The 15,527-nt window shown below is 43.2% G+C and overlaps 1 protein-coding gene across 1 annotated transcript in view; it reads left to right on the plus strand.

Annotated features, from left to right (window-relative positions):
• Window positions 1-1,044: 1,044 nt before the first annotated feature.
• rerea (arginine-glutamic acid dipeptide (RE) repeats a) overlaps window positions 1,045-15,527 on the plus strand; it is an 84,689-nt gene continuing 70,206 nt past the window's right edge. The window contains exon 1 of the mRNA XM_029435930.1: window positions 1,045-1,549. The gene's annotated coding sequence lies outside the window, so the exon portion shown is untranslated. The remainder of the gene's footprint in view (window positions 1,550-15,527) is intronic.

Raw genomic sequence — 15,527 nt, forward strand, 5'->3', positions numbered from 1 at the left:
CAGTGAAATGGAAATCATCCTATTAATTTACAACTTAATGCAGTCCATCTTTGTTTTCACGCACCTCTTGTGTGAGGGAGGTTGTCAAATGTATGATAAAGAGAAAAGACATTGTAATGTATCATTTCTACCACAAATTGACACAATGAGTTCTGAGTCTATGGAAAATAACCAGGATCACATTTGATGTGCAATGCTAGCTATTTTAAATCAGCCTCCCAAATATTGCTAATGGACTATTCACTATATCATCCCAGCTTGTTTCTGCCTTTTTAATGGGTGGGGTGACTAATTAATTCATTATCCAAAAATGCAAATGAGCTCCAGAAGCCTCGGCAGCATTCAGTCTCTTTCCTCTTGTGTATTTTCCAGCAGATGCTTCTAGCTACTAATATTTTCAGATATAAATCAGCAACCTGTATTTAAGATAATCATTTTGTGTATTTATTTATTTATTAATCATTTAAACGTGTCATTACTTTGTGGCAATGTGCAGAGGGAGAGAAAAACATGTAGGGTGTTATTAAGCCATTATTAACAAGGCACTACTTCCACTACTACTACTACTAGCTTTCACGCTTTTCATTGTCTGGCTTTAGTGTTTCAGTCACATTCCCATAAGCGTTACCATTGATCGGTTGATGGGTCGGGCCACTTTGGCTGCCGTGCATCTCGCTTCCTGATGCAGTTGCAAGCAAACACACGCACACACGGTGCACGCAGCAGTGTTTCCCTACGGGGCTGCCATCAATCAACAGCCCCATTGGCGCCCCCCCCCCCCCCCCCCCCACCACCACCACCACCACCACCCTTTTGTCCCTGACTATTATTTGAATCCAGTCCATGTTTTTGTTTCGCTCGGATTTTTTTCTCCTTTTTTTGAGTGTGGTCGGGGTAATTCTCCTTCACTAGTGTCTGGATAAAGAAAGACTAGGTCAGCCATGTGGATGCGTCTGTTGAACAGCTGAAGAGGAGGAGGGGAGGAGAAGGGGGGTTTCACAGAGACGAAGGGAGCGATAGGGAGAGCGTGGAGAGTGTGTGCATAGGAAAGAGAGGGAGAGAGAGAGAGAGAGAGAGCGAGCGCGCGCGTGTGTGTGTGTGGAAAAAGGAAGCGGAGCCTGTAAACGGTGAACTCGCTGGTTTCCTACCCCTCGAAACAACTATCAGCGCCGTGTTACTTTTCATGTGGACACTATCTTCGACAACAACACGGCCGAAGGGAATAGGAGCAGTTTCGAGGGGGGGCCAGCTAACGTTATAGTGCCTTTGCTCGGCGATTTCGGACGCGAACAGTAAATCAGTAAAGTGAAACCGTCTTTTGTTGAAGCAAGTGCTCGCCTGAGCCCCTCCGTGCGAGCAGCGGGTTTAAAAGGAGAAGAAGAAAAAACCGGGGGGATAAAAAAAAAAAGTGTCCGTGTTCGACTCGTTTTGTCCCGGTTCTTGGATTTGGCCCAGCTGGCTTTAGTTCGGTGGGTCATCTCGGGCAAGGATCGCGTTTTGAACTTGTTTGCAGCAGTCTCTGGGACTCCAAGAATCACCAGACTGGCGGGTGAGTAGTTGAATACAAAAAAAGATTGCAGGACGGTTGTGGTTGGAGGAGGAGGAGAGGGGGGGGGGCGCGCAGACAGAGAAAGCAATGCGTGGGTGATAAATAAACGGAATTTAGGATATAGTGATGAATAAAGCCGGGTGGCACTTAGACTTTTAGCTAAAAGTGTCCTAATTTTGTTTATACCAGGAGTAGGAAGCGCGTGTGACCTCGAGTCAAATGTGTTTGAGTTCTCCAGCGAGCTGAAAGTTGGCTGCATTGTTGTAAAACTTGGCTCTCTCTAAACTGTGAAGCAGACCCTCAGGCAACCTCCATGACCTGGCCAGCCTGTAACAGGGCTTCAGCAGCTAATGGTTTTTAAAGCAGAATAATGAGGTAAACAAATGAGAGCTTAAAAGGCAACATTGCTGCCCAGGAAACATGCATCAAAGATGTAAAAAAAACAAAAAACTATTAGGGTGTGTGTATTCGAGCAATCAATCAACTTCGAGGAAATAAAAGTTGCACGTTGACAGGAAAAAATGTTGAAATGGATCTTGATGAGTCAGTGGCACATACATTTTTGATAGGGGGGGATTTCCCCACGTTTCACATTAAAATAATTGGCTGTTGGATTTACAGCCTTGCTGGTGTCATAAATTGATTATTGGACTGCACTAATGGGAAGAAGTTGAGTGTTTTTGAAAGAAGGGTAGGGAGAACTTGTGCGGGACACCGGCTGAACCAGCAAACTGTTGAAGGACCACCAAATTAACTTGACTTCCCCCCTTCAGCACCCCAGAGGCTATGAACTCTGGCCCAAGCACATGCAGCTCTCACTGTGGGGGGGAGAGAGAGAGAGAGAGAGAGAGAGAGAGAAGATCTGGGCCTGTTGTTGAAAAGAGCAAGGGGGGCTGGTGGTGTGTGTGTTTAGGAGGGGGCAGTTTAGGATTTGAAAGCAGACTACAGTTATGTCTGAAAGGCAGCTTATCAAATGTTTTCCAGTTATAGTAGAAGGGGGAGGGGGGCTTGTTTACTTAAATCACTGTAAAAATTGGTCATTGTAAGTTTTCATGTGACTCCAGTCAGAAGCTGAATCCATAGGGTATGTAGCCACATAAGCACAAAGAACGCCTCAGCCCTGAAACAAGATACAAATCCAGGATGGGGGGGCATTGATTGCCTTCAATCTCCGCCATATAAAAACAATCCCTTCCTGAAATCCTCCCCCTGCTGCTGCATTTTTCACCAAGCTATTACATGGACTCAGATGTTGCATTGCTAATTGTGAGAAGCTAATCTCCAGCATGCCCAGCTTCCTGTGGCATTTTATTTGTCCCCCCTGCTAACTGCGAAGTGACCTCTAGCTTAATGATTCAGTTGTGATTAATCCACTTGAGTGGGACGTCGCTGCATGGGCTAATGTATGGCACAAGCACTGCAGATAATGGATTGTTGCTGGAAACATAAAGGACATTTGCTCCACCTAAGAATGGTCTTAATATTTGAGGCTCATTCAGTTCTAAAAGTCACACAAATGTAAATATAAGACATTGTATATAACACATGGTGCAATTATAGTTGAAAAGTTAACAGTGGTTGTGTTTCTTAGTGTTCCTGTAACTCACAATGATGAACTGCCAGCTGGTGCTCTCTAACCCTAAAAGGAAGTGATCTTTGATTTAGATATCATTAGCAGATAGAGTGAGAGGACTTTACAGTCAACACGCGTTGTTTGATTTTTTTATTGATGATTTCCGTTCGATTTAACTTGAGTTTATTTGCGCTGCCAGTATTGACTGACAACATGGCGACGTAAACAAGATGGGGTTTAAGCATTCCAGTCACATCGGTGACACTGAGGCTTTTTCTAGTTCATTCGTAGAGAGCTTTTAGACCATAAATGTTTTTTTGTGTTTGGTGGCCACTGAATCGAGTAATATCCCCGTCTCTGAATTGGTAACCAGAAGTGTGACAAATCATTTTGGTTATGTTGATAGGGTGCACTATCATGTGGGAAAACTTGCATAGCCTGTCTTTCTGAACACATTTAGAAATGGCCTCTTCCTCACTTCCCCAGAGGTTAGGATAGCTATTTCGTTTCTCTACTTATCGAGTGTATGAAAGAGGAAGTGGTCCGACCTCTTAATGGAGTTGTACACAAGAGCCCAAGTTGTTCTGCAGTGTGGAATTTGTATGGGAAGACAGCACTGAGGGTTTCACGGTAAGACTGCTATCAGATGTGAATATAGCAGTCTTGATCTTAATTATGTACACACTACTATACCACTGTCTGTATCATTTCACATCATCTCTATTTGCAGTGCTTCATACCAGTGTTTGTGGGAAATTAAATCTGATGTGCAATTTGATCTGGGTCTGAGTCCGCAGTCTGCGCTGTTGATTCATGTAAACCAAAGGGAATCATAGTAGCGGTGTGAGTCACCCCCCTTCATAAACACAAGTCTTACTGCTGACAAGGTACAGAGATCTAGTAAACATTCAGCTCACATACAGGCGCTTGTATGAGTGTCACCTCTGAGGAATCTGAGGGGCGATATCCGGATCAAAGAGGCTGTTTCCGACCATACACAGAGAGAGATGCTTCATAGAGTGAGGCAGTAACGGCTGTCTAGCTGCTCAGAGGCGGCTGAATGTTTGACAGGGCATTGGAAAAACGTTATTTAATCTGCTCGCATGATGGCCCTCACTGGGATTGCACCATGCGGCGTCGCTGCCCCTTTTTTTCCTTCCTGTGTCAGGATGATGGCAGTTGCTGGCTGGTAGAAAAACACTTAGTCTTGTCTGTGAGTTGTTGTTTTAACGGCATGATGTAATGCATAAAGAATCAGAGAAATTGTAATTGATACAATGTTGGCGGGCCTCTAATTGTCTTTCTAATGAGTAAGTCTGCTGGGCTCTTGATATCTTTTCCATTGGGGTAAAAGTCTGTATGCCATTGTAATTACAAAGAAATTACACAGTTGTTATAATAGTAATAATAATAGTAATAATAAGCTACATAAATGAAAACAGATGCAATGTTTGACCTTTTAAACAAGCTGTTTGTAAGCTGCTGATCAAATAGATACAGGTAAATTACAACTCTGGCGTTTTTGCTTGTGTGAATGTGGCTTAACGGCATACATCTCAGCCACATGAAAGGCACGGCTCGCAGCAATCCTCCCACTTTTCACCCTAACAATACAAAAATGCAAGAGCCGCCTTGTCATAAAGCTAGGTGGAAAATCAATGAGAAGTCATGGCCTCTCATACCATTGTTGGTATCATTTCAATCCCCCTACACAGAAGCAGACTCATGGTTTTGAGGTGTGATGATAAATCTCTTCAGGTCTTGTTGATTCTTTGGACAGGTTTCATTTCTTAATGGAACGAGCCAGCTCGACACTTCCTGACCTCATGTCCTTGCAGATAGTGGTTCACCGGTGACACATTTAGAATACATTAGCCACTGATTGACATAGTACACATGAAAAAGTGGTAGCACTGCTAAGGAGGCAGTACCCTCTGGTGGGTGACTACTGAAATAGAGAGAGATGAAGGACTGGAGAGGTGCTTTGATTGTTCATAGAAAACTCCATCTAATTTGTTTTGTGCACAGTGGAAGAGCTGATATCTTTTATTAACATAAACCTTGGGAGCCAACGATGAGTGAGAAATTGGGATAATTGAAAATAGGCCCGTCTCTTTTCCCCCCACTCTGTCTGTACATCCTTAAAGCAGCTGAGCCCATCGGAGGGCACTTTCACACATGTTAAGTGGGGGACATCTGGCCTCGTTAATTCAGTGCATGGTCATAAAGTGGAATGGCGGTCCCCACAGGGCTGCCCGCTCTGAACACCGTCAGATGGAGCCTGTGCGTCCTCAATGCCTCCTCGTCCTCCCTGTTGACTGTCCCTCTGACACCAGCTCTGACACTTCAACGAGAACATCCTCACAATCCCGCTGTGATGTTTAAACAACCATGCCGATGTCCGAGGGAGATAGAGGGACAGTACATCAATTTTCATGTGCCAGAAAAGAAAATTGTGTATACTGTAAGGCTGTAATGTGTGGCTTTAATGATCAATCATACATTTCATTTACTTGGTACAACAAAGAAACGAGACGCTCTATGGGATTTTAGAAACCCCCTACACAAGAACAGTTTATTTTCCCCACACCATATATTGGATATCAGTAGCCTGTGTCCATTAAGTGTATGTGTTATGAGTGGGCTGTCAGAGTCTATATTCCAGTATCCACCTTACGTCTCTGCATTCTCAGCAATGGTAGCAGAACATCGAGTGACAGCAGCAGGGAAGCATTCATGCTGCGCGTTCATATCCTATTTTAGCAAGTAAACATTTAATGTGTTTAAATGTATCACAGCTTTATTTATGCATAGAATCTGCTGTTAAGTCTGAATTATACATTAGCCAATGAATAATGCATCAGTGCCATTCCTTAATGATTATTTGCCAGGCAGCGAATGGTAATATTTGCTGATAAATCTACCCATTGATCTTGCTTGTGTTTAACCAGGCTTGTAGAAATGATGTTCGCTCCATTTTGTGTTTAGGGAGGGTTTTTTTTTTTTGTCAAGGATGTAATCAAAAGCAAGATAATTGTCTTTTTTTTTAATAAGACGTCTTTTAAAAATGACAAATGAGCCCAAAGGAAATAAAGCAAAATGGATGCAATCAGAATTCTCTGAGAATATACTACTTAGCGGTTGTAGTTCTCAATTCACCCCTTTTCTCTAACATCTCAGTAAGGTTGGTGCGTTTACACACCGGCCGCTCTCTTCATGGCTGCTCTTTGGATGAGTTATTTATCCTTAGACCTCGACAGATCAATGTCCAATTACAGTTTTGTCTTTGTTGGCTTGTAGCCCTTCCACGACAAAGTATGTTTGTTTGAAAGTACAGAGTCTAGACTGTGTCTGCTGAGTTCGTAATTTAGCCCATACGCGGTAAAGGTTGTCTTTTGATACCACGTCTTTATTAGCACTGGTCTGAAGAGCCGCACTGAGCCAGATTATTGGCACATTATCCGTATAATGCTCCGAGTCTAGCATTGTCTAAGCCTTGAAACACAGCCTGTTACTGTGCAGATATATTGCTTGTCCACACAATGAGAAAGTATTGACTTGTTGTCACTCACTCATTTGATTAGTTGTGCGGGTGATTCTGCTTTTCATTTGTCACCCTGGCAACGTCAATGGGAAAACACAGCAACAACCTCTTACCATTCAGTAATGAAGCACTGGAGCATTGCAGACTATCACATCTGGAAAACCTCTCTCTAAGCAGGAATGAATGTCTTTATCACTCACGTTGTATCATTGGCACTTGTCAGCTCAGCGAGTATCCACAAAAAGCCAACATTTGACAGCTTTTCTCACTGCAGAATGTGCAGCTGCGTGGGAGGGATGTACTCCAACAATTCCACTTTGATTTTACAGCTTAGTTGAGTGAGATTTATCCGTATATTTACAGTGCTCCATTTTCTTTTGTCTGTAATAAGAGCGGCTTAGAGCAGTGTGTGTGTGTGTGTGTGTGTGTGTGTGTGTGTGTGTGTGTGTGTGTGTGTGTGTGTGTGTGTGTGTGTGTGTGTGTGTGTGTGTGTGTGTGTGTGTGTGTGTGTGTGTGAGAGCCAGGTCATAACGAGAGCACCTTACATTTAACCCAACTGGATTCATCAGTGGCCTTGTTCTTCCAAAAATAATGAGGTAGACAGTAAAGGCTGCCCCAGGCTGCATGTAGGGAGATGATCTCTCTGAACCGGCAAATCATTCCTGTTTTTTATGCTAAAAAGACAGGCTAATGACTATTCTTGATGTGTGTGTGAGTGCTTTTAGTTAACTAGCTTTAATTCACAGAAAGATCTAATGGGCTTGATTGTCAAGCTGAGTCAAGGCAGTCAGTGAGAGTCTTGTGCTCGGGTGGGGGGAGTGTAATAGTTTTTTCTCTTAGGATGGGATGACTGCACAATCCAGATATGTAAACCAGAAGAAACTGAAATTCAATATGCTGATACCTTGTCTGTTTCCTCTTGATCAACCTTGCCTTTGAGATGAAATTCCTAAGCTCTGCTCAAACACTCCTTGGATTCAGCTTGGCAGTAATGGTTGCTTTACAAACCTGTGTATGCTCAATTAAGCATTTCAAACATGTAAATCATATATGGAAAAGGGAGATCATTAACTGTGACGGCGCACCATAAAACAAAGAGAGGGAGAGTTAAAGACAACAGATGCTCAAAGGGTTTGAATCTGCTTATTGGAGCATGACACTTATTTAGTGCAGCGGAGAATCTCAATGCGTTCATGGTAGACAATGATGCTGTGTCTTGCCAATGCCCTGCCAGTCATCTGCTCTCCAGAGGCATTTGCAATATTCATTTACAGTTTTTTGCATTCATCCAAACCTAACATTTCTTTGTTTGCTCGATCCTGGTGTCATTCCTTCAGAATCAGGTTGCTTGTTTGTCTGCACAAGACACCTTGTAATGTTTATCAGGCTGTAGCAGAGTACACTTCCACCTCTTATGTTTCATAAATAACAAAGCCGTTCAGCCCTGCGCCAGTAAAAGAGGAAGGTTGCTATGATAAAGAGAGCTGACTCTATTGGCCTGATAAAGATCAACTTAAGAGCCACCAGGAAGCAGTCCAGTTTGCAAACACAAGGTTTTTTGGGGTTAGTGTTTGAGTCAGCGTCGGGGCAAGACTGGACATCTGTCTCCTAGTGATCTATAACGCCCACAATCCCTCCCACAGACTGTCGGCTTTGGCACTCGAGCAATACACCGGTTGCTGTAGTACACACAGCAGCCACCCACAGCAGTGGCTTATCTCGCTAGCATAACAAACACCGGCCTAACAAAGAGGATAGAAAGCAATAGGACACACAGCAACAGAGGACCTTAAGAGCGCTGTACCATCATAACTCCACTTCAAAATGGAGGCCTTTGTTCTGAGATTGCTGGAGAGGACATCATAGCAAGGTAGCAGCACATCTTTTCATCCTCAAACACACTCACTCCCACTCAGTCTACTGTCGGTGAAGGAGATCCTCTGCCTGATAGGGCTTCAGAGAAAGGTATTCCTCTGGGACTGTTAAAAGATTTCTACAGTCCCCACCATGTGCTGATTAAAGGAACACTTGTAGATAATCCTTTTAAAAATAGGATCTTTATTGTGGCAGTGGTGAAGTGAGGTGAGGTGTGAGGGGCAGCAAAAAGCCCCAGATTTAGATTTTGAAATGGTTATCACCTTGGTATGATCGGCAACTCTGCTAAGATAAATATTTAATGACAGGGTGGCTTAAATAGAGCTGTTACTGACTGCTGGTGAGAAATGGAGCTTCTATTTAGAGCCCATACTGTTCCATAAAGTCATGGCATTGGTAGACAGCCCAAGGTTATTAGTATGGTATGAGAGTAGTGTGTGTGTTTGTGGTGTGTGTGGGCTGCTGAATAGTTCTCACTCACTCTTCTTGCTGCAGTGATATGAGGGAGAGAAATGCACTCAGCTCGTTATTGAGCATTCACTCATGAATCCTTGATGGATTACGGGTGCGTGTATGTGTGTGAGAGAGCGCGCTAATGCACGACAGAGATACTATTCAGGCGCACTTCACTTGAACTATTTCCACAAGCGAAACAGCTGTATGTTTTGCCCTTTACTACCTTAGCTTTGCTCTGTTTCATTTCACATGCTCCCTGCCCTCTGGGTTCTTGTTTGATGTCATTCATGTCATGCAAAATTGATTGCGAAGGCTTGCATCAATGCTTGCTGCAATGAAGTTATCACAGAGTAAAGACAGATTTCCCTACATTGATTCTCCTAACCTTACACTTCCACACTTGAGTGAATAGAACCTTTTAAATTGATGTCAGCCTTGCTTTTAGATTTTTGGCTTGGATTATGAAGTGAAGCCTGTATTAGGACGTGAATGTTACCACACAGCTCATTTACACACTGATCTTGGCTCCGCTTGATTCATCCTGTTTACTTATTACATGATAGCTATGGCGAAAGCAATTACTTTCAGCTTTCAAGTACCTTGCTTTTGGTCACACTGCGGCTCTTATTCATTTCACTGGAGCTCCCATGGCCCCGTGGTTTCCAATCAGACCAGTGAGTGGAGTGCACTAACATCTTGCCTCTTTGTGTAGGAAATAGGTGGGTAAACACAGCAGAGTCCTTGAAGCACTTCCCATCCATGCTATTGGATTACCAACTGCCTTTCCGGGTCTCATCTGCTGAGATGAGTGCCAAGATCAATGGAGCTCTTAGTGCAAAGCTAATTCGATCAGGACTGGCTTTGCTACTGCTGATCAGAGATTATTTTTTTATACGTGAAACAAAAACTTAATCAAGTCAAGCACATGTCCAATAGCCTGTATTTTCAGCCGCTCCAACTCCCATAGACATCAATTAGGAGGCATTTCATATTCATTATTGAATTGTTGAGTTGGCCTGCTGAGAAGAGGTGTGGAGATGGAAGTAGTGAACTGCTGCGTAAAGTGATCCGGCCAGTTTTGCTGAGTGTAGCAGGAATGCTGCCTTTTTCTCCGGCAGAGCAACTGGCATCATAAATAAGCTAAGAGCATGTTTTTTAGAGGGATGAGGTGTCTCCTGCTTTGACGATGAGCAGAGAGAAAAGGGTTGAAGGGCATATTGACCCTCTTGTTCTGGAAAACGAAAAAAGCAGTGCCCCTTGTTCCCCATTAATTATTGTTTGATGCAAATAAAGGAGGGGGGGATGGGGCATGTTATGAAACATAATTATTCATTGCAGCATTTCCCCTCGACGAGCCTTGTTCCCCCTCCCCTTGTGCTTAGCGAGGAAGCTGCCACGGCTGTCAGTTGAGTACAGCAGGCAAAGATGTCCCCTCAGCCTTTTAAGGACGGGACAGGAGGGAGCAGGGTGAAGGGCGCCATTTGCCCAAGTGATATATGAGGAGAGACAGCAATATATGTAAGGAGCTGCTGAAAGAAAGATAGAAGGTCAAGGCACATTACACTCCAGCCATTTATTGGCTGAGCTCATAGTCTGACCTGGACTGCAAATACAGTTGCTCAGCAGCAGCAGCAGCTTTTTATGTTTATATATATATATATATATATATATATATATGTATATGTGTGTGTGCTTGTAAGTGTGCGTGTCAATGACCTACACATTTTAGATTGACACGTGGGTATACACTTAGATGAATGCTGCACTGTAGTGAATATGCTCTCAGTTGCTTTTTATAAGCTTGCAGATGCAGTGGGAAGCTATTTTAACAAGGCTGTAGCTCCACAAAGGTGTCCTCCTAGATTTCTACTAAGCGACTGCGATGGCAGAAGCACTAGAGGCTGATTTCATATGCATGAGCACAGCATATGGTGTGCTTAAACACAATGCAAGCATGGGATTAGTTAACAATTGTGTCTCATAACGTTGTGGTAATTGAGAGCAGTTTAAACAGTTACACCAGCACTATACTATACATATATTTATTTCTTCTGGTGTTGTTGTTTTTTTGCTAAATATCGAGAAAGCAAATCATTTAGTTGATGTTCTCTATATTTTAAGAGAGTGTGTTATTGGCACAGGCAGGCCTAAGTTGTATTTTCATTGTCATTAATGGTCCGGTGATGAGAGGAGAAGTCTGAGAGACTGCCATGGTCAAAGCCTAACATTAACATTCCAGGAATATCTGAGGCTTATTCACAGCAACTCAGCCGAACAGCCAGCTGCGTTCACCTTCGGTTTAAAAAAGACAACAGGCCTATAGTCAGCCTGAGTTATGTTATCGGGCGGTGTTTTTAATGTGCCATTGTTGTTACACAGTGAAGGCGGCAATGTGTAATCCACTATATTGCAGTTTGTAGGTGTTTGTAAAGATGAAAAGTATGCAGCTTGTGTTTGCTTAAGGCAGAGCACACTATCAGTCAGGGATCAAGTCTCCATTTCACACATGAATAGGCAGAGTTAATCTGTGGATCACTACAGTACACTGCGTAATTTCCAGCATCTATTCTCACATTTTCCAAAAAGCTTAGTGTTTTAGCCCCCTGCTGCCAATGTTTTTTGGAAAATAGTAACTTTTGTAACTAGTGTGTATTTTTAGGTTAAGACCTGTGTGTGTGTGTGTGTGTGTGTGTGTGTGTGTGTGTGTGTGTGTGTGTGTGTGTGTGTGTGTGTGTGTGTGTGTGTGTGTGTGTGTGTCTCAGGCAAGGTGCACTAAAATGCTACTGCTGCTGTAAGAGTCCCAGCCACTGCATGTTTTATGAGCTGTCCTCAGAGGATATGGGAGCTCTGAGCTCAGATCCTGCATGTTCCAGTAGTGTTTTCATCACTCCTGGCCACTTCCCCCTAGCTGTTATTTTTTCTCTTTTTGATGAGGGAGAGGAAACGCATCCAGAATAAGGCAATATTTACAACACGGCCCCATCTGTAGCGTGGCTAGCTGCATGGAGGCCCTACAGAGTCATGATTCATATTCTATTCCCCCCATGCGCACTGCAGAAGGTGCTTTCCCCTCTGCCTAAGATGACTGGCCTGCACGACTGAGATGGTGGATGACAAGGCTGAACGCTACACTGAATATTCCACTCTCCTAGTCACCTCCACCGCTGACTGCTTTCTAAAGCCGTCTTTTTCCTTGAACAAACACATCTCCAACTGGTTCACTGACGCTGTCTATTTACAGTGCTTGCACATTGACTTGTGAGTTATAGCTCTGGTTGGGAGAATACTGAAATTAGTATGGAGGGTAACAAACAAAAAGGGATGTAGAATCCTTTTGTTGTATTTATTTTGTAAAGGCAGTCAATCGTGATGGTTGGGTTGGGTGGCTGTTGGTGGTTAGAGGAGATGTGTTTGCATATGAAATAATAGCCCTTCCTAATTAGAGGTAATACCATCCTGTGGTATCTAGAGGTGGAGGTGTTTTTTGGCTCAGATCATTATAAGACATTGAATGGAGGGAGCCCCTCCCCCACCCCGACCATCTGCTCGAGTAAAGGGAAGAATTTGCCACCACATAGCTAAATAATTAAGGCAGAAAAAATGGTTTTGTGTACTGACCTAATGGCTTTGTTTTTGGTAAATGTTCCTGAAGACATCCTTCAGTGCCCCTGCCGGCCCGTGCTGTCAGTCTGAAACCTCAGAGCTGTCTTATCCGTCACTCTAATCTATTTATGTTGTTTTTTCCTCTCTGTTGGCACGTCACTCTGTGTGGCATAGTGATTAGAGTAGCTGGAGGATGTAGGGCAGCCATATGAACACATTTCCTCCTTACCCACGCTCATTTAGACTACCAGTTGGAGTTGAACTGACGGATAGGATCGTTAAGCTGATAGGCAGAGCTCGGAGGAAGAGTGGGGATGTTTGATTGCAGAATATCAGTGCAAGTGGTGCATGATTGAGTGCTCAAATAATAAAATCTCAAGAGTCCTTTCACTCTAACAGACGACAAAATCACTGTTGTTTTTTTCCCTTTCCCAGTAAATCTTTTTACTATATATATATATATATATATATATATATATATATATATATATATATATATATATATATATATATATATATATATATATATATATATATATATATATATATATATATCCTCAGCTCTGCTCCATTTTGTAGAGATAAATGTTTGAACATACATATATGATACAGATATTTTTTAGTGCAAGTCAGGCCTGAATGTGTCCCCGGTGTGTATTTATACCTCTCCTGACCCCAGTTTTACCTCTGGAGACATTTCCATTACAACAGCATAATTCACCAAAAATATTGAATTGTCAGTGCCTCTCCAGAGGTGAAAGACACTAGAAATCCTTTCAAATCAGGCACTTTATTCACACGGCAAAAAAAGCAGCCCACAGATCTACAGGGAAACTCAATTAAGAGCCACATTCATGATAGCGCCGTCTGCTGCCACATACCTCACATTCTCCTGCCTCTCTTATCAATGACACATTGGGAGAGGTCCTTTACTGGCCGGCTCACAATTACATTTCTCAGGAGTGCCTCATCTAGAGGAAAGGGGAAGGTTGACAATGGACAACGCTGGCATTTCCCTCAGGAGCAGTGTCTAAACATGATGCCTGGTGAAGAGCTGCTGAAATGGCCTTCAGCTTTGCTCCAGCCAGACAAACGTGGCAGAATGGGAGGAACTGTGTCTTGAAGTAGCTGGTATTAGGCTGCGAAATGAAGTCCTGCTCACAGACCCTGTAGATAATGGACATCTTGGGTTGTGGAGGGGTCCCCTCAGGGCCATTTCGAGCTCTCGTATAGAGCACACAAACAGGGACTAGAGGAGGATTTAGCCTTCCTTTAGAGATGGAGTAGAGGCTTAGACCCTGTGGAGCTCACAGTGTGATTCTCATGTCTGTGGTTGAAAGTATCTGTGGACTGTTGGACAGAGAATATGTTTGACTTAGAGGATATCGGTTTATAACACAGAAAGAAGGTAACCAATTGCTATTGTTAGCCCAGGGAGATTTAGTAAATTATCCTTATGTTTTTAGACAGTGATGGTTTATTGTTGTGCACAGTGTCATTGTGCATGAGACTCTGCTCTCGCGTAGCCGTGCTTTGCCTTTTACCATGGGAGTCTCTAGGCAGGTTTAAATGTTAATGTTGGAAAGCCCCAAGCAATCTTCTCTCGAGCATGGCTTTTACCTACTAAACTAACCCCGGATGCGGTCTAAAAATAGAACCTTTGTGAGCACAGCTTTAGCAGAGGGAAAAAAGATGTGGTTACTCATCAGTGAATTGAAAAAACAAGTGGAGCAGACAAGTGTCTTTGCCCTTCCAGTGTGAACTAAAACAGAGAAGGCCTCCGAGAATAAAGCAGGCCATAATTGCACCAGGTAAGACAAAGCAGGCGGCGTGCAGAGACCACAGAGAATCCCTTATGAAGTGGCCTACCCCTTGCCTCCAGCTGAGCCTTTCACTGTGCTGTTGTTTCTAGGGGGCTTGGATGGCAGTTTAGATTAGATCGTACTGAGTAATGGTTTGGAGCTGACGAAAACCTGCTACAGCTCAACATCACCACAGCCAGGATCCGTGCACTGCTGAGGATCTGGCTGGTTTATTCGGATCAATTTGAGTTGCCCTCATTGTTAATAACCCTGGTATATTCATGCTTACATTGTTCTCCTCTAATCTGTATTCATGTGAGTATTTCATTCAATCCCTTTGCAAAGCCGACCCTAAATCCTTGCCAATCACATTTTGCTACTTCATAATTCTCCAATTGAATATGCCATGAATGACTTTTTCAGTCTCTCTCTCAATCGCCGTGCTGGATATATTGTTGTTAGATTCTATTTTGCATTACATGTAGAAATGTCTAGTTTCTCTATTGTTTGTTCTATAAAATGTGGTAGGAATAAATGTCCAGCTTTTGCAAATTTAAAATCCAAGATAATCAATTACAAAAATATGACAAAAGATAAATAATAAATAAAATAAAACCCTACAGCTGTATAGGTGCTGAAGCAAAGCGTGATAATTTGGATGTTTATCCATAGACGGGTTTTGATTTAAAAACTACAGAGATGAGCTTGGATTTGGGTAAATGTGGGAGTGATTGGAATGAATAAAACATGGCTTTTCAAAAGGCTGTTCGGAAAACGAAGAGAGAGCGGGGGAAAAAGCTGTGTTTAGTAACAGAAACCTGCTGTGTGGCCATTGTGGGGGATGATGTGTTAATCGAGCCACAAACTGTGTGGTTTTTCAGGCCAGAAGTCTCATTTAAACAGCCATGGAAAAGAGAAATGTATCTTAGCAGGCCCTGCTGGCTGCTGGTCCTTGACTCCATTGCAGTAATGTAAATGGTGGATTAGGTGACGTTGCCTGGGACCCCCCCAACCCCTCTCCAGCCACGGCCCCCTCCTTCTCTTTTCCATTAAGACAGCTGGTATCTTTCAAAGGGTCCTGGCCCAGTGATTGATGTGTAATAGCTCCAAGCCTCACCTGCCCGC

Source organism: Cottoperca gobio, chromosome 7 (genome assembly GCF_900634415.1).
Source record: "Cottoperca gobio chromosome 7, fCotGob3.1, whole genome shotgun sequence".
NCBI lineage: Eukaryota > Metazoa > Chordata > Actinopteri > Perciformes > Bovichtidae > Cottoperca > Cottoperca gobio.